The sequence below is a fragment of the Lynx rufus genome, unplaced genomic scaffold, assembly GCF_022079265.1.
Source record: "Lynx rufus isolate CCGP_SWC_20201006 ecotype Redwood Valley unplaced genomic scaffold, mLynRuf1.p SCAF_10, whole genome shotgun sequence".
NCBI lineage: Eukaryota > Metazoa > Chordata > Mammalia > Carnivora > Felidae > Lynx > Lynx rufus.
This window is the reverse complement of record NW_025814824.1, coordinates 35,217,344-35,244,062: the sequence shown is the minus strand read 5'-3', so window position 1 is coordinate 35,244,062 and position 26,719 is coordinate 35,217,344.

Sequence of the window (26,719 nt, the reverse complement as noted above, 5' to 3'; positions counted from 1 at the left end):
TGTGTGTAAAATTATATTTTAATTTATCCACTTTACTCTTGAAACATAAATACAGCCTAAGGGCAGTAGCCTGTGTTTGCAATGCACCCAATCAGGATTATATGGGGACTTTTCCCCAACAGTGCCAGAGTTTCACCAGCAGAAATGACAATGGGGATTGTCCAATGTAAACCTTACGATGTTGATAATAATTGTAACTCAAGGATCAGTGCTATCCAGCAAATGGTTTCACCCGTGCTCCAGACTGTAAGGAGGGAGGTAGAGACAAAATAATGATGACAGGCTTGCAGAAAACAGGAGTCCAAATTCTTGACTACATGAGTGGGATAGTCAGGAGCATACATATGTTTGAAAGGATAGGTTAACATCTATATCTTATTTACTCCTTAATGGCAATTTTACAGGTAGAAATATCCTATTAGTTTATTTGGGGAAGCTGAGTCACAAAGTGCATAATATGTGACAGGCAAACTTCATTTGAACTGATTCTAAATCCCACCTTCTTTATATGAAATTACAATAGTTAATATAGAAAATTGGAATACAATTGGGGTCGATTAAAGAGGAAATAATTATTTTATAATAAATCCTTATTCTCAGTTTCTAACTGCTTTAACTTTTGATGAAATTGTTTTCTCTAGGAGAAAATAGCCAGACAAATAAAACTCCACAAAATTTATAGAAAACATATATTTAAAAAAAAAAACAGAAAATTAGTGTTTTCAGTTGTTTTTGAAAGACTTATTTAAGTCCAGAAGCAGCTGTGCTAAAAATTGCAGAATGTCAAATCTGTGCTCCCCTATACATTTTGTTTTATCATAAAATTTAAATTGTTATGTATAGAGAGCTATCATTTGCATGAAATTTAACTAAAAAGTAAATACTAAATGTTTCAAATAGAATATAAAAGGTGTAATTGCTTAGTTTTCTTTGCACTTTTACTCTTTCTATTATGAACAACTGCTAAGGAAATGATCACAAAGGGAATTCCAGGAAACTACTCTGTCTTTATTATATTGCCTGAATTCATGTGAAGTTTTGCTGATATACTAAGTAGATCATCCAAGTGAAAATAATTCTGTAATAAATGTTATTCTCAGAGCTTTGAAGAAAAACAGGTATTCCATGAGTATTTTATGAAACACATCTTCATAGAAATCACTCCAGTTAAAATGGGTTCCATGAAAAAAGTAATTTGAGAAACACCACTTACCAACTTCCTGTATACCAAGTCATCCTATGGGAGATTTAGCATGCTTATCATCAAAAGACCTTGAAAATTTCTGCAGCAAAATTTATTAATTTTGTTTGATCTGGAAAAACTTGGATCCAATATAGCCTCCCCTATGGGGGAGGCAGTATTTTGCCATGGTTTAGAGTGTGGTCTCGAGTCAGACTAGGTTTGATTCCATGCTCTAATTTTTTTTTAATTGAGGTAACATTTACATAGCATAGAACTAACCATGTAATGTGAATCATTCAGTGGTATTTAGTACATTAGCAATACATTCACCACCTCTATCTAGTTCCAAAACATTTTTATCACTTCAGAAGGAATCATGTTCCAATTAGTTGCTCCCCATTCTTCCATCCCCCACCTGCTCCACTCTGCCAAATTGTGTGAACATCTGCTTACTGTCCTTGAGACTCAGTTTTTCTCAGTATTCTATAAAGACAGGATTCACCTTATATAGTAAATGTAAGGATTCAATAAAACAATGCATACAGTGCACTTAGAACATTGTAAGTATTAAATACATGTTTGATAAAATGTTAAACTTATGTGGTCCTCTTCAGCATCCAGGGAACAATTGTTTGAGACAGCACCTTTTAAGAAATGCTGACAGGGGCGCCTGGGTGGCGCATTAGGTTAAGCGTCCGACTTCAGCCAGGTCACGATCTCGCGGTCCGTGAGTTCGAGCCCCGCGTCGGGCTCTGGGCTGATGGCTCAGAGACTGGAGCCTGCTTCCGATTCTGTGTCTCCCTCTCTCTCTGCGCCTCCCCCGTTCATGCTCTGTCTCTGTCTGTCCCAAAAATAAATAAACGTTGAAAAAAAAATTTAAAAAAAAGAAATGCTGACAGAAGTCTATAGATCAGGAAAAGACCTCTAATAAGTGTTAGATCAAGGATTCCTTGGGTGCTAATGAATCTCACATGATACTCTTGTGGCCCAGAAAACTGACAATTAGCACCAATGTTTATCTTTGTCTTTTCCATATAATGTTTATTGCTAAAGTGGTTTAGAGGTAGAAGTTAGAGCAGAGAGGTGTTAAGAAGAAAGTCACAAGGAATTAAGACATGAATGAAGGAGATGAAACAGCTGACACCAACAATAACCTAGGTCTAATTATTTTCCATTTGATTCCATAGGTATTCATGATTATGAGGTTTTTTAAAGTGTCATTGGCATGGCAAAGCAACATGTAAAAATATAAAATTATGTATGAGTATATATTTATATTTATACATGGAAATATATGCAAATTTAATTATAGGTATAATTTTATATAAATGGAATCATATTCTACAATAGGTGTATAGCTCTAGAAGGATTTTCACTGAAATGAGAGCAGTAATTGCCATGCTGTATCAGAAATTCAGGTGTTTTTGCCTCTGTAATTCTTTCTACAATTGTTGAAATTTTCTATGTGACTGTATGCTATCTTATTCACAGAAACAAAGCAATAATGCTATATCCATTTAATAATAGAGACATATTATAACCATACCTTGTTTGATATTTTTATACAACTTGTCTTGATAATTGCTGGAAGGACAAATCCTTAAATATGAAGATGATTGTGAACCTGAAGCAGGTTCGCTTGGTTCCAAGTGGTCACAGAAGAAAGACCAAAAGAGTTTGTGGAGCCCTCCTTTCCTCCATAAATACAAATTACTGTTGAACCTGGTAATAATCAGCAAATTGGAGCTGTCAATTTCTTCTTACTTTTTCTAGTTCAGTATGTTCAAATTAAAAAAAAAAACAACAACAACAAAAACCTTTGCCCCCTAAAACATTATTATACCATTGATTTATAATTCATTTACAAATTCTACAAAAGATAACATACTCAGCGATTTTAATTTTTTAAATGTTTGTTTGATTTTGAAAGACACAGCAAGTGGGAGTAGAGGAGGGGGGAGGGGCAGAAAGAGAGGGAGACACAGAATCTGAAGCAGGCTCTAGGCTCTGAGCTGTCAGCACAGAGCCCTTTGTGGGGCTTCAACCCAGGAACCATGAGATCATGTCAGATGCTTAGCCACCCAGGTGTTCCTTCACACTCAGTGATTTTAAAGGAAGAGAAGAGTTTATCACTCTTCACCACACAGGGAAGTTTAATTTTCTATTCTGATCTTTTTTATTCTGTACTTTCTTCATTTGCCTCTTGAACCAAAAGATGATTCTTGTAGTGGCTCTTATAATGGTTCCCAACCTGAAGTGTCTTCATAGGCATCATTTGGAGACCTTGTTTAACATGCAGATTCTTGGACCCCACCCCAGTGTTTCTTATTCTTGAGAATGAGGTCTGGGGATCTACAGTAGGTGACAATGGTCAAGATGATACTTAGGCATGATTCATGAATTACACTTTAAGAAACATTTCAAGCTTTATAAGTCTCAATAATTAGCATGTTTGCAAACCTATGATTTTAAAAAAAATCTCTTGCAGTCATTTTTTCTTATAAAAGCATTTGTAATTCTTTTTTAGCTCCTCTCCTTGAAAATGTGTTTGGTTCAGGTAGAATATGACAGCTTATCCATCATAATAATCACATGGACAATCCCCAAATGGCAAATGCAGAAATGATCGAACAATCTACTTTTCATTTCATTTCTTTATAGAATAGATATAATCCAATTGCTTATGACAAGTGAAAGAATCAAATCTTCAATTATATTTTGTTGTTAGATTGATGTGATTTCACCAAAACAGTCCCGTTTGCAGTAAATTATTTAGCCCATAGCACACAATAGCAATATAATATTTAATTTATATAATAGTTACAGTTTAGGATTTTTCTTTAAACTGTCTCAGCTGTGCTAACACATTTGCCCCTAAACATCTCTGAGAAGCAGATAAGAACTGCTATTATTTATGACCAGTTGCAGAGAGATTGAATCACTGAGCTATTAAGTACCCCAAAGAGGGTCACACAGTCAGTGACTAAGTCAAAACAAACACTTCATCGCCTAAATTCTTGATCAGTAATTTTCTCAACAAATCCTTTTGCATATATCTTTTCCTGTAAGAGTTTACAGCTCATTCAATTTTCTGAGAGATTCTTCATTATGGACATGTGAGAATTTGTACCCTGTGGAAGGTTGAAACCTGGAAGTGGGAAATCATATTAAAGACAAGTCCTTACTTTTCAAAAATAACTTTTAAAATCCCTTATGTGTCCTTGTCCGTATCCCTATTTCACAGAATACTTTGTCCTCATTTTGTGTAATCAGATAAAGAAACAGACACACATACAAATAATATGATATAGCAATTACTCTCTTGGAGCTAGGTATAATGTGCAAAGTAGCTTAAGCAAAGAATCACCGAGTCTATTTTCTTCTCAGAAATTAGTAACTTTGAGCTAGGATTTGAATGAAAGGCAAGAATTTACATGGATTCAGTATAAGGATAGGGGCATGGCTAGTGAAAAACAGAGGAAATTTTAAACATAATGTAGTCATATCCCATCTAAAATATAAGTGTAGATATCTGGATTCAATATTTAGAGGCGAAATTAATACATTTGTAATTTTTTGAGGGCATTTGCACCACATTGGGACCCTCATTTTTGGAATCTGGCATCTTCCAAGGAGAACAATGTGGATCATACAAAGATAAATGACCTTTAGCACCATGTGCTTTCCCCATTAAAACCATTATCTCTCTGGCAGCCATATTGATTTAGAAAACTAGACTTGTCTTGATTATACAGTATATACAAGCAAACACAAAAGAACGCTAGTGTTTTTAAATAGTAAAACTAAACAAAGCAAACACTCACTTCGTAGGCTGGACTTGTATGCTTCAGCCTGAAGGGTATTTTTGCAACCAAGTAAGAAGCCCTCAAAATATAATGGAAACACTGACAGACACTTAACTATACCAGCTCTGGTGGGTACAGCCATAATTCACTTCATAATATAAATTGATATGTTGTCCAGAGGGGTCCCTGCGTTGGTGTTATTGAGTGTCTTTTGAAAAGTTCTGGTTCTGGGCTATGAAGCCGTAAAATGAAACTGAATGATTCTCTCTGAAATAGTTTCTGAACTGGGCCCCTCAATTACAGTAGTGCTATCCTTAGGGCAGGCAACATGGAAATGTCCTACAAAGACTGGAAACAGGAAATAACAAACCAGAGTGAAAACAAACAATGAAACAAAGTTTGTTGCATTAAAAGTCTAATATTTCTTCCCACAAGGTCTATTTAAAAGCTGAGCACACCAGAGGTGAAAAATGGCAGCTTGCTTTAAGTGGGGTCAGTTGTTAAGCAGGTTAGGAGTACACTCTATATTTGTGAAATCATGTGGCGGGCCAGAGTTCAGCCATCCCAGTGATCTTGATGGCCAAAGTGTCCTATGTGTTTTATAATATAATGCAAATGACTTCAATCTGAGGTAGCCACCATTTAGGGCTTTAATGATTTGTCCTAGAAAGGTCCTGCCAGGCCATACTTAATGGATCTTCTAAACAATGTAAAAAGATTTCTCTAAATGTGTTCTACAGCTTATAATTTTAGTGTAAAAATAATTTCCCACTGTCCCCACCACTGCTCTCTTCCCCAAATGCAATTTTTGAGGCTTCTTATTGAAAATGTTATACTGTCACTTTCTCCTCTCTCCATCTGATTCCTCCCAACCTTAGTCTTAGGATTCCATGTGCAGAGTTGGGGATCTGACAATTGGAAAAGCTCCACAGAATTCACAAAATAACACAGAATCCTGAAAGACACACTCAGTTTTCAACAGAAAATTAGGAGACAAGGATTCTAGTGTCAGCTTTTCCAATGTAAATGGTAACCTTGAGTTCATTGTAACCTCTGTGGGCCTCAATTTGCTCATCTCTAAACTGAAGGTCACAGACTACCTCTTTGTGCTTTTTAATGTTGTTCCATAGCACGATTTAAAGCTGCTAATGAATTACTTAAATATTGAAGTCCACATTAAGCCTTATGGAAAAGCATAACTGGCAAGATTTTCCTCTCAATTACTTGTGCTAATAGGGGCCAAAATGGCATGGATACTTTAAATTCACAGATAATCCCCAAACTTCAATTTAGCTAAGTGTTCCAACCTCCTCTCCTGCCAAACCATTTACAGGGGATTCAAACAATTAGCACACACTGGCATGAGATTTATCTCCTTTATAATTCCTGCCTTCCCTATTGCCTTAGCACTAGGAAATTTCTACATCTAAATTTCCAAAAATAGAAATGAGGAATAAATCAAGTATAGCTGTTGCATGGCTACCTATCGGTTGTTTCAAAAAAATCCCAATACCGTTACTATTAATGGTAATTTATAGAGGGCTTATCCTATGTCAGCTATATTACAATCATTTTATTTAAACCCCATGATCACCTTGTTAGATAGTCTGTTAGTTTCTGAGTGTCACAAGCTGAGTGTCTTAAACCACAAGGAATTTATTGTCTCACAGTTCTGGAGGCTAGAAGTCTGAGATCAAGGTGTCAGCAGGGTGAGTTTCTTCTAAGGGCTCTGATGAATTAATTTCAGGCCTCTTTCCTAGCTTCTGGTAGATTTCTTTCTTTCTCTCTTTCTCTCCTTCTGCAATATGGGGGCACTCTGTTACTTATAGATGGTCATTCCAGTCTCTGCCTTCATCTTCACATGGAGGTCTCTGTGTCTCCATCCTCTACATGGTGGTCTTTTCATAAGGACACTATTCCTATTAGACTAAGGGTCCATCCTACTCTTATGTGACTTTGTTTTAACTTGATTACCTCGGTAAAGAAAGTCTATTTCCAAAAAAGGTTGCATTTGGATGTACTGGGGTTAGAACTTCAAATACGTCCTTTTATGGTGGGACACAATTCAATCCATAATATATATGTATTCTTAGTTTGTAGATAAGTTAGCTAAGGTTACAATGCTGAATTAGTTTTTCCAAGGTCACAATATAGTCAGTGGTGGAACTGGGATTCACATCCACTTCTGATGATTTCGCTTATTGTTTTCCAAATAATCTTGGGTACTCAAAAAGAAAAGTTCTGTCAGACTCCCAGGATTAATAATATTGAACATAATCTTTTGGAAAATTTCAATAGTACAGAGGATTCAACAACTCTATCCAGCAACCAAGATTCATTGATGGCATCAAGGCAAAATCTGTACTTGTCAGAATTTTTTTAATGTTTATTTATTTTGGAGAGACAGAGCATGAATGAAGGAGGAGCAGAGAGAGAGACACAGCCTGAAGCAGGCTCCAGGCTCTGAGCTGTCAGCACAGAGCCTGACATGGGGCTCAAACTCACTAACAGCGGGATCATGACCTTAGCTGAAGTTGGATGCTTAACCAACTGGGTCACACAGGCACCCCGTCAGAATTGATTCTTAAGGAAGGTCTCCAAACCCGGCAAAAAGATAAAAAATATATAAAGAAGCATGGATTCCAAGTTATCTTGAAGGGGACCCATAGGTATAATAACCCTAAGAAAGCTAATAATAGAGTGTCCTTATAAAAATATTTTTTAATGAAGTATAATTGATACACAACATTAGTTTCAGGTGCAGGACATAATTGACATTTGTATACACTGCAAAATGATCACTGCAAAAAGTCTAGTTACCATCTGCCTCCATACAAAGTTGTGATTTTGTGTGTGTGTGGTGAGAACTTTAAGATTTATTTTCTGAGCAACTTACAAATTTGCAATACAATGTTACTGACCATATTCACCATACTGTGCCTTACATTCTCAGGACCTATTTTGGAGTTATTATTTTATCTTATTTTATTTTATTTTATTTTATTTTATTTTATTTTATTTTATTTTATTATTTTGGAGTTATTTTATAACTCCAAATTTGTATCTCTTGTTCACCTTAGCCTGTTTTTCCCCACGCCCTTACAGCCCTACCCTTGGCAACTACCGATATGTTCTCTGTATCTATGTTAGGGTTTTTTTTGTTTTTTGGGTTTTTTTGCTGATTTTCAGAATCCACATGTAAGTAAAATCATACAACATTTCTCTTTTCTGTCTGATTCACTCCATTTATCATAATACCTTAAAGGTCATCCATGTTGTTGCAAATAGCAAAACTTCATTATTTACTTGACTGAATAATATTCGTGTGTGTGTGTGTGTGTGTGTGTGCATGTGCACATATATGATATCTGTCTCACATCGACTTTATCCATTCATGCATTAGTGGACACTTAGATGGTTTCCATATCTTGACTCATATAAATAATACTGCAATGAACATAGCAATGCATATATATTGATTTAGTGTTTTTGTTTTCTTTGAATAAAAACCCAGAAGTGGAATTGCTGGCTCATATAGTAGTTCTTTTAATTTTTTGAAGAACCTCACACTGTTTTCCTTAGTGGCTGCACTAATTTATATATTCAAAAATAGTGCACAAGATTCCTTATACTCAACATCCTCACCAACACTTGTTATTTCTTGTCCTTTTGATAACAGCTATTCTTACAGGTGTGAGGTGGTATCTCATTGTTTTGATTTCCAATTCCTGATTATTAGCGATGTTGAGAATCTTTTCATGTGTCTTTGGCCATCTGTATGTATTCTTTGGAAAAATATCTATTTAAATCCTGTGCTGCTTTTTAATTTGATTGCTTTTCTTGTTATTGAACTGTAGGAGTTCTTTATGCCTTTTGGATATTAACCCCTTATCAGATATACACTTTGCAAATATATTCTCCCCTTTAATAACCTGCCTATTTATTTTGCTGGCAGCTTCCTTTGGTGCACAGAAGCCTTTTTGTTTGATGTAACTTCATTTATTTATTTTTCCTTTTTATTGCCATTGCTTTCGGAATCTGATTAAAAAAAAGATTTTGTCAAGAGTGATGTCTATGAGCTTACTGCCTATGTTTTCTTCTAGATTTGTGATTTATTTTTTAAAATTTTATTTATTTTTGAGAGAGAGAGGGAGGGAGAGATAGAGAGAGAGAGAGAGAGAGAGAGAGAGCAAGCAGGGGAGGGACAGAGAGAGAGAAAGGAACACAGAATCTGAAACAGTTTCCAGGCTCTGAGCTGTCAGCACAGAGCCTGAGCCAAAGTTGGATGCTTAACTGACTGAGCCACCCAGGTGCCCTGGTTTTATGGTTTCTTATCATACATTCAAATCTCTAATCCATTTTGAGTGAATTTTTGTGTGTGGTGTAAGATAATGGTCCAGTTTCAATCTTATACATGTGGCTGTCCAGTTTATATGACACCATTTATTGAAGAGACTGTCTTTTCCCCATTGTACAGTCTTGTCTCCTCTGTAATAAATTAATTGATCATATGTGCTTGGGCTTTTTTCTGGGCTCTCTGTTTTGTTCCATTGTTCTATGTGTCTGTTTTTATGCCAGTATCATACTGTTTTCATTATTGGAATTGGAGACCATAATGCCTCCAGTTTTGTTCTTTCTTAAGATTATTTTGGCTGGTTGGGATGTTTTGGAGTTCCATACAAATTTTAGGATTATTCCACTTCTGTTAAAATGACATTGGAATTTTGATAGGGATTGCATTGAATCGGTAGATTGCTTTGGGTATTTAGAAAAATAGAAGAAAAAAGAATTTAAAAAATTCTTCCAACTTATGAACATGAAATATTTTTCCATTTATTTATGTTGTCTTCAATTTCTTTCATCAATATCTTATGGTTTTTACTTATAAGTTTTTACTTCCGTGGTTAAATTTATTTCTAGGTACTTTATTCTTTTTTGAACAACTATTAGTGGGGTTGTTTTCTTAATTGGTCTTTTGGATAATTTGTTGTTAGTGTGTAAAAACACTATAGATTCTTCTATATTGATTTTGTACACTGCAAATTTACCGAATGTACTTATTTTAACAGTTTTTTAGTGTAGTCTTTAGGGTTTTCTACATACAAAATTATGTCATCTGCAGAGAGTGATAGTTTTACATCTTCCTTTCCAGTTTAGATGTCTTTTACTTCTTTTTCTTACCTAATTGCTCTGGCTAGGACTTCCAATACTATGTTGACTAAAGTGGTGAGAGAAAAAGATTTTTAAATGATCAATATTTACTTAATGGGGAATTGGTAAACAGAACCTAGCAGTATTATTTTGTTTTAGTGTGTGTGTGTGTGTGTGTGTGTGTGTGTGTGTGTCTGTTTCATTAAAGAGCCACTCTCCTGTGGCAGGAAGGGGGACAACTGACATTCTACAATTATATAAGGAGTTGTATTGGTAAGTCAAAGTTAACTGTCATCACTGTTTTAGATTTTTTCACCTCTGTTTTGCTTTATGGCCTTTATAGGATTGGTGCTTATGAAACTGGCTGGCTTCCCTTTAACTTGGCTCTGCCCTGAGTGCCTTTATTTAATACCCTACACAAAATGGATGAGGTAGAGCCTTGGGAATTTGGAAGGAGCAGAAAGGTTTCAGGAATCAGGGGAGGCAACACAGAAATGTAGCGATTAGGGTGAATAGAAAAGTTTCCATTGGACCCTTGAGTCTCTGGAGTCCTCAGTTTCATCCAACAAACAACCCCTACTTTTCTAATAGTTTACCAAAATAACCCCTCACCTTAAGATATCTTCACAGGGGATAGACAAGGTAACTGATATTTTGCTAAATGGGGAATTGCTTATGTTAATAAACTGTGGGAGGTTAAGGGTCATTAGCTATTCACAATTTAATATGACTTTATTATGCACAACCTTTGCTTTAAAGAACATTCACTAAGATTAGTTACAGTGAAATAAGTTGAAGTCTTGATTGGTGAATGGGTAAAAGGAAGGGATAAATAATTTGGGAATGTGTTTACTCAGTGAAGGGAGTTTATGGTATAGGCATGTTGGTTTGTGTATGGCTATCCCTCTTTGCACTGGTACTATAGAATAGATTTATAATCTGTTTACTTGAAGCCATATTTTTGGTTTGCTTTATAATTGAAAAAAATATTTTTTCATGAGTGCCATTAATATTATTTTATTTATGAGCATTTCAATAATAGATGGAATACATAACTGTTAGAATAAATTTAAATGTCTAAATAATTATCACCTTTGATTGCACTTAGAATATGCATTGGGAAGATGCATGAAGGAATTGACATAATGGCAAAATCTTTGCAATTTGTTTTAGTAATGGTTGGTAAACCAGGGGTAATGTTAAGTAAAACAGATTTACATTAATCATACAAAGGGTGATTTTTTCACAGTTGTTATCAATTAAAATACTCATTTCCAAAATCCCATAGCTGTTTCTTATAAAGTGCTATGCACATAGTTTCACACAGTAATCAACACATCAGCACTGTTTAAAAATTTATATAGGTAATAATAATGGTTTTGGGTTATCTGAAGTGACTTTAGCTGAATCCAGCTTTAGCTGAGTCCTTCTCCTCCTTCTGCTCCTCCTTCTTAACGGATGAAGAAATAGAAGCAGGAGAATTGCTAAACTGAGAGCTATTCTAATAACTATAGTCCTAACTTTTATCTTATGAATTTTCCAAATGAACTGTCAGACTCTTAATATAAATCCCTTCCTGAGGCTTTTCTTCCTCAAAAAAATTAGAACACACAAATGATTTATTATTAAAAAAATCATACCTCCTCCACTGACCCTGAGGTGTATACACTCCGTAGATTCTATATAGAACATTGTTCTGTTATGGAGTCTTGAAAGGAATTAAGGCTGTTAAACAATGATTGATCTAATAGTAATAAATATTTGGTAATATCATCTGGTGTTTTATTATATCCACTGCTGTTAGGGTTTAGGGGTTCAATAAATAATACCATGTTATTCCCCTCCTGAGCTTAAAATCAATTCAGAATTAAAGCCCAGGAGACAGACAAATGGAGGTAAAGTAGCCAGTTTTCTTATAAGCATGATTAGAAAATGTGGTTTTAAATGTGTAGGAAAATTGTCTTAATAATCCACCACTGAGTAAACAGACTTGGAAATTCTGTGGTCATTGGCACATCTGAACAACCAAATGCCTCCTCAACAGGGCCAGGTTGGCTCCTCTAAATTTATCATATGGCATCAGAGAGAATGACTGAGATATGAAGACCAAGAGGCATTGAAAGAGGCAAGAGCCCAGAGGGTGCCGAGTTAGATGTGCTCAGTGCCTTCTGTCAAACTTTGGGAACAGAGGAGCTGGAAGAAGGTTGCTTTAATGGAGGTCCTCCTGAAAACAAGAGGCAAAAGAAGTAGGGAAGAGTCTATTTAAGATCCTCATTTAGTGGTTCTCTTAACCTATTGGGCTTTCCCATACTACTCACTTCTCCCATTACAAATTATTATTGTCCATCTTGTCAATTACAGATTAAGATATGTGCAAAATGAATACCAGTATACAGATAATAATGTAATGTCTCTGATATAAGAAGCATCAATATGGACAGTATAATTTTTCCATTATTGAATGACCAGATGTTGATTAAAATCCCCATAATTAAATCACCTTGCTATGTAAAAATCCAAACAAAAAAAACAAAATTTCTTAGTTAAGTCCAAAGAGTTAAAGTCCAAAATCATAGTTTTTGCTCAGTGAACCAGCCAGTGGTAACTGTTCTGATACCTGAATAGTGAGTGACTTCAGGCTGTCATTCAATAAAATTAGTTGTAGTTCCTTCAGCAGTTCAGAAGCACTCTTGATTTTCTCTGCAGTTTTTATTAAGTATATATCCCTTATAATTAATTACTTTGTTTAGTTGGTTTTTGAATTTTAAGGAAATTGAATCATGTTGGCTATAATCTTCTGTCTTCCTTCTTTTGCTAGTCTTAGTTCTGTATTTCTTTTAATGTGTGTAGCTATAGTTCATTGACAGCATATGCCACAATTTATTTTTCACTTCCTTGGATCATCGCTTCTTTTTATTGTCCTTGTTATTAACAATAATGCTGATGTGAATATTCTTGCAAATATTCAAGGATTCTTCTAGTATGGAATCTTTGAAAAAGTACAGTGAATTAATAGGACACATAATATTATCACAGCACAAGCTTTATATGTACCAAATCTAGGAAACACAACAACCCCATATCCTACAGTAGTGAACTAGAAATTCACTGGTAATGGAGGGGAGGCATTCTAGGAGCATCTTCATGGGATTCGCCTTGCTATGATGCTACTCAGTCCGTGCCAGTTATCTATATTCCAAAACCTGTGGACTCATGCAAGAACTTTTCTTTCATAAACCTAATAATGACACTATATTGACCACGTTTTAGAAGAACTCTACCTGTGTATTCAGTCCTTTCTCAGAGAGTGTCATTTGAAGGTTTCTAGCCATCTTGCTAAATTTAGAAACTTGAAAAGATGGCAGATTCAGTTACCAGGTATAAACTGAGGTGACTTCTTTCCCAAATGAGATGTTCAAATCCTTTTAATTTCCATTTTGTATTTGAATCTTGGATCTCTGGAGCCCCAATGCTGTAATGAATGTGGATTCTGTCTTGTGACATGGCTCACATGTGTGCATGCATATTATGTGAGCACACATGTTAAGTTCTGTGCCGCACTAGATGCTACCATGGACTCTAGATATGGAAATGCTTAAGCCTATGAAACATGCCTTCTGGGAAAGGTTAGTCCTTTAATTTCACATGTGTTTCATCTGGAAAATCAACTTGATCTGAAGCTGTTGATAGTCCTGAAGCATGTCTCCCCAGTGATCTTGTCACACACACTACCTCTACCAGCAGCTACTCCCTCGAATGCTCCCTCTGTCTTTTCCAGACCTTAAAAAACTTCTACTTCTTTAAAGACATTAGAATCTTCTTTATTTTTATAATATCTTTTTCTGGAGCAATGGAGATGTTGCTAGTGTTCTATTTCCTGCTGTTGTTCTCTTACACATTTTTGGGAGGGAGATTCAGCTGAGTGTTTAACTGTTCAACCTGTTAAAACTTTTCTAACACATACAGGACTAGTACTGTTTGCAGGTTCAGAATGTTCTGTTTCCTTTTTCTGCCACTTTGTTTTGTGGTCCAGGAATTTGATTTGGCAGTATACTTCTCTAAATTTTTTTTTGTCTTATGACAGTCAAAAAATAAATGAGTACTGTATCTGTCAAAAGGAAGTGCTTTTCAAACATATCTTGTCTAACTTTACCTCCTGAAGTTGGATAACCCTGTCCAAGATGTACACCCCTGCAGAGCATGTAACTGAGGCCTGGACTCGATATATTATTATTGCTTGCTGGGCATTTGTGTTTGCTATGCTTCATCTTTTCTGTGCCTTTTCTTATTCCACTTCTTGTTCAGCTTCTCAAAGGAAACCCCTAATGACTAAGCAACAAATATATCAATCCATTACAAATTATGTCAACTTAGTTAATACCAATTTATGAAATGAACTTTATGAGATTTTAAAGATTCTGTGCCAATATTCCTGGTATTTTCCTCCAAATCCTGTCCAGATTTTCACATGTGAAGTGGCCTAATAAACTACATCTCCAAGGGGTAGTTTTCCAATAGAGCTAATTATTGACTCTACCTTTGGATCTCTTCCCAACCCCCATGGAAATGCATATGTATTTTCTCCAAAACAGATAGTTTACTCTCTTTATGGAGCCTTGAATCTCTTTTTCTGTAAGATTTATTTGGGTATAAATATATTTCTGGTTTAATAACAACTTAGGGCACCTGAGTAGCACAGTTGATTAAGCATCCAACTCTTAGTTTCAGCTCAGGTCATGATCTCATGGTTCGTGAGTTCAAGCCCTGCATCTTACAGTTTGTGACTTTGAGCCCTGCATTGGCCTCTGTGCTGAAAGTGTGGAGCCCACTTGGGATTCTCCCTCTCTCTCTGCTCTTCCCCTAGTTTCCCTCTTTCAAGATAAATAAATAAATTTTTAAAAAATAATTAAACCTTTTTTTCTTAAAACCCTTTTAAAGAAGTTTGACATGGGCATATCTTCTCTTTTATTTAATATGTATTTAGCTTCCTGTTAAGATCACAACCTATCACTTAAAAACAATCTCTCTCTTCTTCTAAGTCATGCTATCTTTCTTTTTATATTTATTTCATAATCCCAGATTTATAGTCAGACTGAAGTACATTTTAAAAAGTATTGCAGTTTCTCCTAGATTTCCTGAGCAAATTGTTTCCTAGAATATACATATAAAAGCTTTAAAAAAAGATTTCCAAAGTTCATTGAGTTTGTTTGTTTGTTTTTGTGTCTCAACCAAAGATTGCGGCATATTTTCTTATAATAAAGGGCCTCCATCTTGTTTGATTTTTTTGTTATTAAGGCCCATTATACTGTGATTGAAGTTACTCTCTCAGTCTCTAGTTAGCCAATATAAAGCCACTTCATAGCTGTGAATAAGTGGTAGGGCACAATTTGAGCTTAGGTACAATCAACATGAATAAAAAGTTTGCCTTTCTATAGTTCCTTTTCCTGAATGCATTTCAGAGGAATAAAACCTGGAGACTTGTTCTAGCATTCAGCTACCTCAGGACACCAAATTTAAAGGTCTTGTGAAGGGGAGGGAACATAGCAAGTTTGGGAATTGAAAAATGTCCAATGTGGCTAGAACACAAACATGGAGAAGAAATTAAGGCCAGAAAAGTAGGCAAAGGGTTTGAGCAATAGCGGGCAGTCTGCTTTTGAGGTGAGAATCTTCAGAAAGTTTGTGCAGGACAATGAAACAGCTAACATCTCAGGAGAGGAATTATGACATGTAAATGAATAAAAATCATGGCAAAACTGCTGAAAGATACATCTATTTGCCCGGCCATGATAGAGAAATTTGAAGGAAAGAACTCTACCTAATGGACACATATTTTTGTTGGACTCTATTGCTTCATCTTAGTTGTCTGTGTGCATTCTTTAGGACCGCACAGCTTTTTACCCATTGTCCAGGAAGCTAGATCCAGCAAAAATTATTTGGATGGTGATAGTGCCTGAAGAAAGGGAAATTGAATAGAATGATGTTTTCCAAGTTCTGATTTCATTTTGTGAGTCATTTGGTGGAAGAAAAACCTTTCTTTCTTTCTTTCTTTCTTTCTTTCTTTCTTTCTTTCTTTCTTTCTTTCTTCTTTCTTTCTCTTTCTTTCTTTTTCTTTTATTTTTTCTACTTGTCTTTCCAGGTGAAACTGGAGTTTTCATTTTAGTACAAGGAAATAATGTATCAATAAAATTACCAGAATTACTGTTATTTGTCCTCAAAAATAAGTTCATATTTAGCATAGTACAAGACGTAAAGCTGTTTTATTCCCACATTGAATCTAGGCATAGCCACAAAATCTATTGTTCAAGAAAAAGAAAAGATGAATGTTTGTTCTTTCAAAATGTCTGAATTTTAGTTGAGTCTATGTTACTTTGGTTAATTTATTTCTGTATTATACTTTTTAAGAATTAAGTATATTTGGAGTGGATGGCTGGCTCAGTAGGTAAAGCACGTGACTTGATCTTGGGGTCATGAGTTCAAGCTCCATGTTGGGTGTAGAAGTTACTTAAAAAAATAAGTAAATTTTATAAAAAAAAGAATTAAGTATTTCCCATTTTAAAATGTACTTTACTAACCCACTTTTCTTTGAACATTAAACAAATATTTAATCAAAACTGTTTATTCTACATTGCTATTAGTTATTTTGTTATTATGGAAATCAGCATGAAGGACTTTTTAAAAAATTTCTGATATATAGGGGCACCTGGGTGACTTAGTTGGTTAAGCATCCATCTTTGGCTCTAGTTGTGATCTCATGGTCCATGAATTCTAGCCTCGCGTCTGGCTCTGTGCTTGTAGCTCAGAGCCTGGAGCCTGCTTCAGATTTTCTGTCTCCCTCTCTCTTTTCCCTTTTCCCATCAAGCTCCGCCACCTCAAAAATAAATAAAAATTAAAAATTTTTCTGATATGTAGATAGTGTTTCAGTTTTGCAATATAACTACATGAAAATTAAATTTTCATGTACATTTTTGTAATTGCCAAATTTTTGGTATTGTTAAATTTGCTTAAGTTCTCACATAGAAGTTAAATGATAAACTGCATTATAATTTACAATATTAACTGCCATTTATTGAGAACTTACTAATTATCAAGGCTATCAGGCTATCACTCATTAATTTATTTACTCTTTTATTCAACCTGCTGGATAACCAACTATGTGTCAGGCATTATCTGTAGTTGTTGGGTGAGTCAAACCAATAATGTCTCCGTGTAAGCATTTTAGATCATAATGAAAGGCCAAAGTTTCATCAAATCTCTTTACAACAAAAAAATTATTACGTAAGTGTTGTAGGTGCTCAGAGGGACAGACACAGACATTTCTAAAACAAAACAAAGGAGGGATGTCAGAAAAGGCATTCCTCATTTACCTCTCAGGATGAGTCAGTGAGCCTATACTCTGAGCCAGACTACCTGTATAAGAAACCTGGCTATGCCACCATTGCTGTTTGAACTTGGGCAAGTTAATAAAACATTCTGTCATCAGTTTTGTCATTTGTAAATGGAGATAAGTATAGTACCTTCTATTTAGGTTCTTGTGAGTATTAAATGTTTACAGGATTAAGTAACTAGCCCAGTGATAGTAAAAGAATAAGTTAGGATCTGAAGCCCAGTTTGGCTGACATCAGAATGCAAGTTTTAATTGTTGCATGGTTTTTACCAGCTAGTTAAGAGAGAGAGAGACTTTGTAAGGAGGCCCTATTTTCTGGGTAATAGTGTTCACCATGGTGCAAATCAATGTATTAATCTTTGATAAGGGGAATGCTTGTTATTTCATAAGGAGATGCCTATGGAAGCTTCACTGTAGTTAGGCTGCTGAAGCTCTCTTTCCTTGTGAACTTATCTCCATGTTTGTCATATAGTGAAATATTTTATTTGTTATCTTTCATTAGGCCACATGAAGAAATGTGTCATATAATAATTAAGGGCACAGACTGCAGAGCTAGACTGCTAAGGTGCAAATCTTGGCTCTGTCATTTAGTAGCTGCGTGACCAGAAGAAGAGTGTTTAACAACTCTGTGCTTTAGTATCCTTTCTCTAAAATGGAGATGGTGATCATAGCAAGTGCCCCCTAAGGCTGCCCTAAATATCAAATGAATTAGTGTACATATAGAGCAAGTCCTGGCCCATAGTGAGCCTAGTAAGTGGCAAATAATGAACAAATACGTACCATACTCTGTTGAAATTTCTCTTTGTAGATGCAGCTTTTATCAAATCTAGTTCGTTAAGCCACTTTTCAAAAAAACTAGCCATAGTCATTTGAAGCCTGAGAATCAGAATTACATTTAGTTTCTTTAAGCTTCTTATTATCCAAAACAACTTAATTTCCAGATTTAGGCATGTCGAAAGCAAACACACTAAGACAACAAAATGCATTTCCCCCCTGTCTCAAGATTGATTTTAAATCTTTTTACATTATTTTTTAATCTACCATGAATAAGGAAAACACACAATAAATAGAACTGGTTCTGTTTACCATGCCATCCCCTTGTTAGATACAGGAACTGGAAAAATTATCTCCTCAGGAATCACTCAAGAAAACAGTAGGTTAATTTTGCAAATGTACAGTGTTCTTTGAAGCAATTTCCATGCTTCATCACCTGCTATCTGAGTCACCATGAAAACCAACTAACTGAAAATTGTTTATATCTCATTTAGGTATTTATAAGTCAGTTTGTATAACACTGTCTACGAGACTAGCTGTGAACACCAAGAGCTTCAGTGATTTTTCTCCACGTACCCAGTTTCTCCAAACACCTGACTTTGCCCTTCAGTATTCTGCTGAAATAAAAGGCATTTCATTTGCAAGAAACTATTCCACAGAATGGTAATAAATGAATTATTAGTCCCACAAATGTATCCTCAAATGTATAAAACAAATGAACACACAATTTTTTTTCTCTATTATTTTCCGTATAGTATGGTCTCAAACAGATGATAAGGAGACTAAGCTACAGTGGAAATCCACTCTAGACATCCAAATATGAGGTTTGAACAGGTCTCAAGGTGCAATGTTAGACATGGGGGAGCCTGAGTAGCCAACCAGCAGAATGATGAAAAACTAGCGGAAGGTAGAATCACCTAGTAAAACTAGGCATACAGTTAAATTTTTATAGGATTTATTATGGCATCTTTACCAAGTGGAACTAAATGCAGACTAGGGGTGCACAGATGGAGTAAATCACAAGTAGTTGGTAACAAGGAAACAAACTGGGAAGATGGGTTTGAGGTCACTTTAAGTAAAAGTGTCAGAATCAGATTTAGGTCCTAGAAAATGACATTTCAGGCTTAGTGCTTTGGAAGAGCTTACACAATCAAGAAGCAGTTTATTTGCAAGATTATTGAACTTAGAGACTTTATCTGAATGCAGTGGAGGAGGAGGATCTTGTGAGACATTTCTAACTTGGTAGGGCCCACCCTTCTCAGTTCAAATGAAAGTGATATGTATGGATTTCATAGTTGTTATCTCTAGGGGATATGTTTGGAGAGGTTACCTTTCTTTTCTTTTCTTTTCTTTTCTTTTCTTTTCTTTTCTTTCTTTTCTTTTCTTTTCTTTTTGTTGTTTGTTTTAAGTTTATTTGTTTATTTTGAGAGATAAAGATTACATTTTTTTAAAGTTTATTTATTTATTTTGAGAGAGAAAGCAAGAGAGCACAAGTAGGGGAGGGAGAGAGAGAGAGAGAGAGAGAGAGAGAGAGAAAACCCAAGCAGATTCTACGTGGTCATCACAGAGCCAGGTGCAGGGTTCCATCTTATAAGCGTGAGATCATGACCTGAGCTAAAATCAAGAGTCAGACGTTTAACCAACTGGGCCACCCCTAAGAGGTTACCTTTCTTACATGGTGCTGTGGATAAAGCTGGAATTTTGTGAAACAAAGTGCCTGAAGTGTGCAGGTGGTGGGTTCATTAGTAGACATCACTTGTACTGTGAGTACCAAAAACTAAGCATGCCAAAAGTGATTGATTTAAGAAATATTTACTTAGTACCTTCAAAGTGTTAAACTCTAGATTCCAGAATTACAGGTATGAATTAGTATGGCAGAGAAAAAGAATGCAGTTGACTTTCTAGTGATGGACGGAAACCAACTTTTACAGAAAGTTCCCTGGTATCTTTGTGAAATATACCCATTGGAAAACCCTTTTACTTTTACCTCCCAGTGACTTAGCTTTAGAATTGTCCAAAGTCAGAGGGGGAATAGGATGCTGCTATCAGGGATCCCACCAAACAAAAAGAGTAGGCAAGAGGGGCCATGTGAACCCGGAAAAAGATATGGATGTTGACAACTTAGAAAATTGTACCTATAACACTAGGTTCTCAGAGCATGTTCATATAATTAGTTCATGTAATTAGTTCATGGCTCTATATACAAACCCTTATTAAAGCATTTACCATGCCTGGTAGTGATTTATTTACTTCAATTTTCACTAGTTAACATGAACCTTTTAAAAGTAAAACTGAGTCTTAGTCACAGTTGTTTCTGTTTCACAATTTCTTGCTGAATGGTTGAATGAATATACAGGTATTATTGTGACATGAGATAACACAGGAAAAAACTAGAAGGCACATTGAAATATGTTGAAGCCAATTATTCCCACATCAAACTACATTTAATATTATAGGCAATCACATTCACTTTCAACATGAGCAGCTTTGATTCACAGGGTTGTAAATTTAAGACTTATGTGAAAAAGTCCTTCTGTGGTTTCAATAAATTTGATGAACTTTGGTTTAAACATCTAAATGCGAATTAAATCTATCCTTGTTATGGACCATCTAATATTTTTTTGTTTGCCAATGTGCACTGTGGATAATAAGCAGGGAATGCAGTAGTAAAAGTTTTTCCCCCACAAAAAATCTGTGAAAGCAGCATGTTTTCAACGAAAGATTTAAGAAGTGCCAATTTATATCATAAGTTGAAATTATTGCTACAACAGCAAATATTTACTCAAATTATTGCTACAACAGTTTTATTTACTCAAATAGATAACCTATATTTAAGGAACTAGAGCTATTTAACCTAGAATGAGATAATATTGTAGAAAATATGTTAACTCATCAGCAATTTTCAAATTCAATCTCACAGTTTTAAATAATTAATAAAATTGATTATATATATACATATATATGTGTATATATATATATATATATGTAGATAGTAGATTCCTCAACATCTACATTAAAGATCTATAGAATGCACTTCTTTTTTTTTTTTATATGAAGTTTATTGACAAATTGGTTTCCATACAACACCCAGTGCTCATCCCAAAAGGTGCCCTCCTCAATACCCATCACCCACCCGCCCCTCCCTCCCACCCCCCATCAACCCTCAGTTTGTTCTCAGTTTTTTTTTTTATATGAAGTTTATTGACAAATTGGTTTCCATACAACACCCTGTGCTCATCCCAAAAGGTGCCCTCCTCAATACCCATCACCCACCCGCCCCTCCCTCCCACCCCCCATCAACCCTCAGTTTGTTCTCAGTTTTTTTTTTTATATGAAGTTTATTGACAAATTGGTTTCCATACAACACCCTGTGCTCATCCCAAAAGGTGCCCTCCTCAATACCCATCACCCACCCGCCCCTCCCTCCCACCCCCCATCAACCCTCAGTTTGTTCTCAGTTTTTAACAGTCTCTTATGCTTTGGCTCTCTCCCACTCTAACGTCCTTTTTTTTTTTTTTTTCCTTCCCCTCCCCCATGGGTTCCTGTTAAGTTTCTCAGGATCCACATAAGAGTGAAACCATATGGTATCTGTCTTTCTCTGTATGGCTTATTTCACTTAGCATCACACTCTCCAGTTCCATCCACGTTGCTACAAAAGGCCATATTTCATTTTTTCTCATTGCCACGTAGTATTCCATTGTGTATATAAACCACAATTTCTTTATCCATTCATCAGTTGATGGACATTTAGGCTCTTTCCATAATTTGGCTATTGTTGAGAGTGCTGCTATGAACATTGGGGTACAAGTGCCCCTATGCATCAGTACTCCTGTATCCCTTGGGTAGATTCCTAGCAGTGCTATTGCTGGGTCATAGGGTAGGTCTATTTTTAATTTTCTGAGGAACCTCCACACTGCTTTCCAGAGCGGCTGCACCAATTTGCATTCCCACCAACAGTGCAAGAGGGTTCCCGTTTCTCCACATCCTCTCCAGCATCTATAGTCTCCTGATTTGTTCATTTTGGCCACTCTGACTGGCGTGAGGTGATACCTGAGTGTGGTTTTGATTTGTATTTCCCTGATAAGGAGCGACGCTGAACATCTTTTCATGTGCCTGTTGGCCATCTGGATGTCTTCTTTAGAGAAGTGTCTATTCATGTTTTCTGCCCATTTCTTCACTGGGTTATTTGTTTTTCGGGTGTGGAGTTTGGTGAGCTCTTTATAGATTTTAGATACTAGACCTTTGTCCGATATGTCATTTGCAAATATCTTTTCCCATTCCGTTGGTTGCCTTTTAGTTTTGTTGGTTGTTTCCTTTGCTGTGCAGAAGCTTTTTATCTTCATAAGGTCCCAGTAATTCACTTTTGCTTTTAATTCCCTTGCCTTTGGGGATGTGTCGAGTAAGAGATTGCTACGGCTGAGGTCAGAGAGGTCTTTTCCTGCTTTCTCCTCTAAGGTTCTGATGGTTTCCTGTCTCACATTTAGGTCCTTTATCCATTTTGAGTTTATTTTTGTAAATGGTGTGAGAAAGTGGTCTAGTTTCAACCTTCTGCATGTTGCTGTCCAGTTCTCCCAGCACCATTTGTTAAAGAGGCTGTCTTTTTTCCATTGGATGTTCTTTCCTGCTTTGTCAAAGATGAGTTGGCCATATGTTTGTGGGTCTAGTTCTGGGGTTTCTATTCTATTCCATTGGTCTGTGTGTCTGTTTTTGTGCCAATACCATGCTGTCTTGATGATGACAGCTTTGTAGTAGAGGCTGAAGTCTGGGATTGTGATGCCTCCTGCTTTGGTCTTCTTCTTCAAAATTCCTTTGGCTATTCGGGGCCTTTTGTGGTTCCATATGAATTTTAGGATTGCTTGTTCTAGTTTCGAGAAGAATGCTGGTGCAATTTTGATTGGGATTGCATTGAATGTGTAGATAGCTTTGGGTAGTATATAGAATGCACTTCAAAACACAAATCTGGTTGCCCTAAAACAAAAGAAAACAAACAAAAACCAGTAAAAATATTCCAGTCAGAAGACAAGTAGAGACAATTGCATGAATCATCTTTACAATTCATCATAAATTATTACTCATTTGAGGAGTGCAGTAATTTGGAAGTTTCAATTAAATAACCCCAACTGAGTTAAAGTTCATGTTGAGAATGCTAGAAGTCAGATTTTGTCCAAGAGAATTTTTAAAGCTTAAAAGAATCTATTAAGTCTCAGAAATGTACATAAGAGTTTAAATAGCATGACTTTATTGACACACTGCCTAATCATATAAATTATATGGAACACACGGGCATTAGAAAATTGGAGGTGTTGATTTTTAACATGAATGTTAATAGGAGGAGGAGAGTAATTGCATTATATAGATTTCTATAATCAATTAGCCTATGTTTTACCTTCTCAGAAAAGAAAAAAAAAAGTCAAGGCATAATTGGAACCTAAAGAGAACTCATCAAACCTACACTTAATTTTTGTAAGGGCAATTTACTGAGTCAGAAGAATCCCAGAATATACACTTATTCTGTATGAATGAAGTTTTGGGTGATAAGTGGTAAGACTCAAGGTGAGGAATAGCATGTGTGATGTTTTAATCTCTTCTTTCAGTTAAAGGTCATGACTTTGGAAAGGGAAGAGGATATGTACTGTAAGCAGCTAACTACACAAATGGTGCTAAGGAATAGATTATTGGTTATGGTCCCAAAGAAATGGACTCTTAAGAAGGTCACACCTCATCTCAGATCAAGGTTTATCTAAACTTAGGAGCCCTCACTAAGACATACACTTGTCTTAGTATCTTTATAGAAATAATTTCTTTAATTCTTATAAGAATCCTGCTTATGGACAAGGTCACTGAAGTTCAGATGAATTATCTAAATTAATAAAACTCAACAGCAGTGGAGTCAGAAAACAAACTCTGGCCTGTTAACATGACTGCTTCCCTCTGAAGGATCTGAACGAGGTATTTGGCAGGTGACTTTCCACTTACATAAAGTGGTTTTAGTCATTCATGCACTCAGGTTTTTATTCATACTTACCCTCAGAAGTTCTATGAACATCAGCCTATGCAGAGAGGATGAGGAGAGAGACATCAGTAGGAACAGTGTCCTGAAGAGCTTAATGGAAAGGAAAAAATAAACTATTTAAGTAAAAAGAATAAAAATGGACATCATTTGGAAAAATTGGATGGCATAGAGAGAGGTAAATTGTATTCAGCAATTATCAGGAAGAAACTAAAGAAATAGTAACAATAGAATTGATTCTGTGTCTCTGTATACCCATATAATGAGTATGTGTAACATAAAAAAGAAACTTGAAGTTTTATCAAATGTGGTTGAGTATAATCCCACAGGTACCAGTGAACATTATTTGAAGTACATACTTTGATCAAAAGAAGCTAGTAGGAGGGAAAGAGTTGACACTCTTTAAGAGATACATCCAAATGGAAACCAAGAGTCTAAATGTAAAAGGTTTATGGTACATATTTATGTGAGAAGAAGAGGAGGAACAGGTACAATGGTCCTTGTATGTCTGCCATATTTAAAACAAAATTTTTAATGTTTATTATTTTTTTTAATTTTTGAGAGAGAGAGAGACACACACACAGAGTGTGAGCTGGGGAGAGGCAGAGAGAGAGGGGGACACAGAAACCAAAGCAGGCTCGAGGCTCTGAACTGTCTGCACAGAGCCCGACACAGGGCTTGAACCCAAGAACTAGAAGATCATGACCTGAGCTGAAGTCGGACGCACAACTGACTGAGCCACCCAGGAGCCCCAATATTTTTTAAGGCTAACTGAGATTATGGATGAGGTTCTTTTATCTAAAATGTTTAAGAAAACTTGTATATAAATTAGAACTACATTTCTCTAACTCCATCACCACATACAAACCTTGTTTCTGCCCTCTTCCTTTCTTTATCAAAATTCACTATGTGTGTGTGTGTGTGTGTATTCAATTAACTATATATCTTTGAATTACCATTCATCACTCAAAATGTTAAGCTTCTGATCTCAACATTATGCTTAAATGTCGCTTACTAAAGCAATTATGAAGGCCAAATTTCTGTTTCATCATCTTGGAATAGTCTGAAGAACACTTTAGATTTCTGACCCTTTGTTCTTGGCTCTTTGCTCTTACATCTCTTATGTTTTTCAGACAATTTTGCATATTGCATTTTTGCTGCCTCTTCCAGAGGTGTTGATGTTCTCCTAAGTATCAATTATTGGTCATACTTTTGTTCCCTCCTTATCTCCCATGCTTCATCTATCACTAAAACACTGATAAATTCCCAATCTGTATCTCCAGTTTTCTTCTGAACTCCAAATATGTATATCGACTTGGTTACTAAAACTACTGCCTAGAGAAGCTACAAAATTGTAAAATTCATTACATTAAAAGTTTACTTTCCATTTCCTTTACTACCTCTTCAGATTGCTTCAGTTTAGTTAAAGGCATCATCTCCCTATTACAAAATCTTCTCTTCCTTATCTTCAAAGTCTTGCTGTTATCAAACCCTTCAATTTTGGTCTTAAAGTATATCTTCAAATATTGGTTATATATCATTCCATCACATAACTTAAAGTCCAGCTACATAGAATGTCATTAAATACACTATGTATATACCCATATTGTTACCTACACTGTTTCTTATTTGGAATATATATTCACCCCAGTTAAAACCTTCTTTGAGTCTCCTCAGAAGAGGTGGCAACTTTCGCCACTGAGTTGACCCCCAATGTATTAACATTAACATCTATTTCTTTCTACTAGAGTTATTTGCTCTTTGTTGAGAAAAGTCCATGCAAATGTTGTTATATATCTATTAATTTCCAACAAAATCAATTTAGAAACAAATGTAGTATTAGAGGCAAAATGGAACTACTTCATAAGTTTCTCATGAACAGAAGGATATAAAATTTATAAATTTGTATGTGTTTCTTAATGTAGCCTAACATTTTCAAATAAAAATAATTATGGGTGCAAAAGGGAAAAAATAAAATTCAAAGTTATGTTGGGAGATTAGAGCATTCATCTTCCAGCATGATTAACACATTTAATATACTTTATGTCTGTAGAGCCATGCACACAAATGAAGAGTATATATTATTTTCAGAATCACACAGAACATTTATATAAGTTGACCAATGCTGAATTGTAAAGCAAGTTTCAATATTTAACAGGATTTACATCATATAGCATACATGCTTTATGCACAAATTAATTTGAACTAGAAAATCTCCAGGTATTAGGAAAATTAAAATACATATTTTTGGAATAACTCTTGAGTTAAAAAAAAACACAACAAAGACAACTTCAAGACATTTATGAATGAATTTAACCTAATAAAAGTTAAAATTCTGTGCAACCAAACTAAAGTCAATGTTAGATGAAAGTATATTTTAAATACACATAGAAGAAAAGAATGAGGTAGAA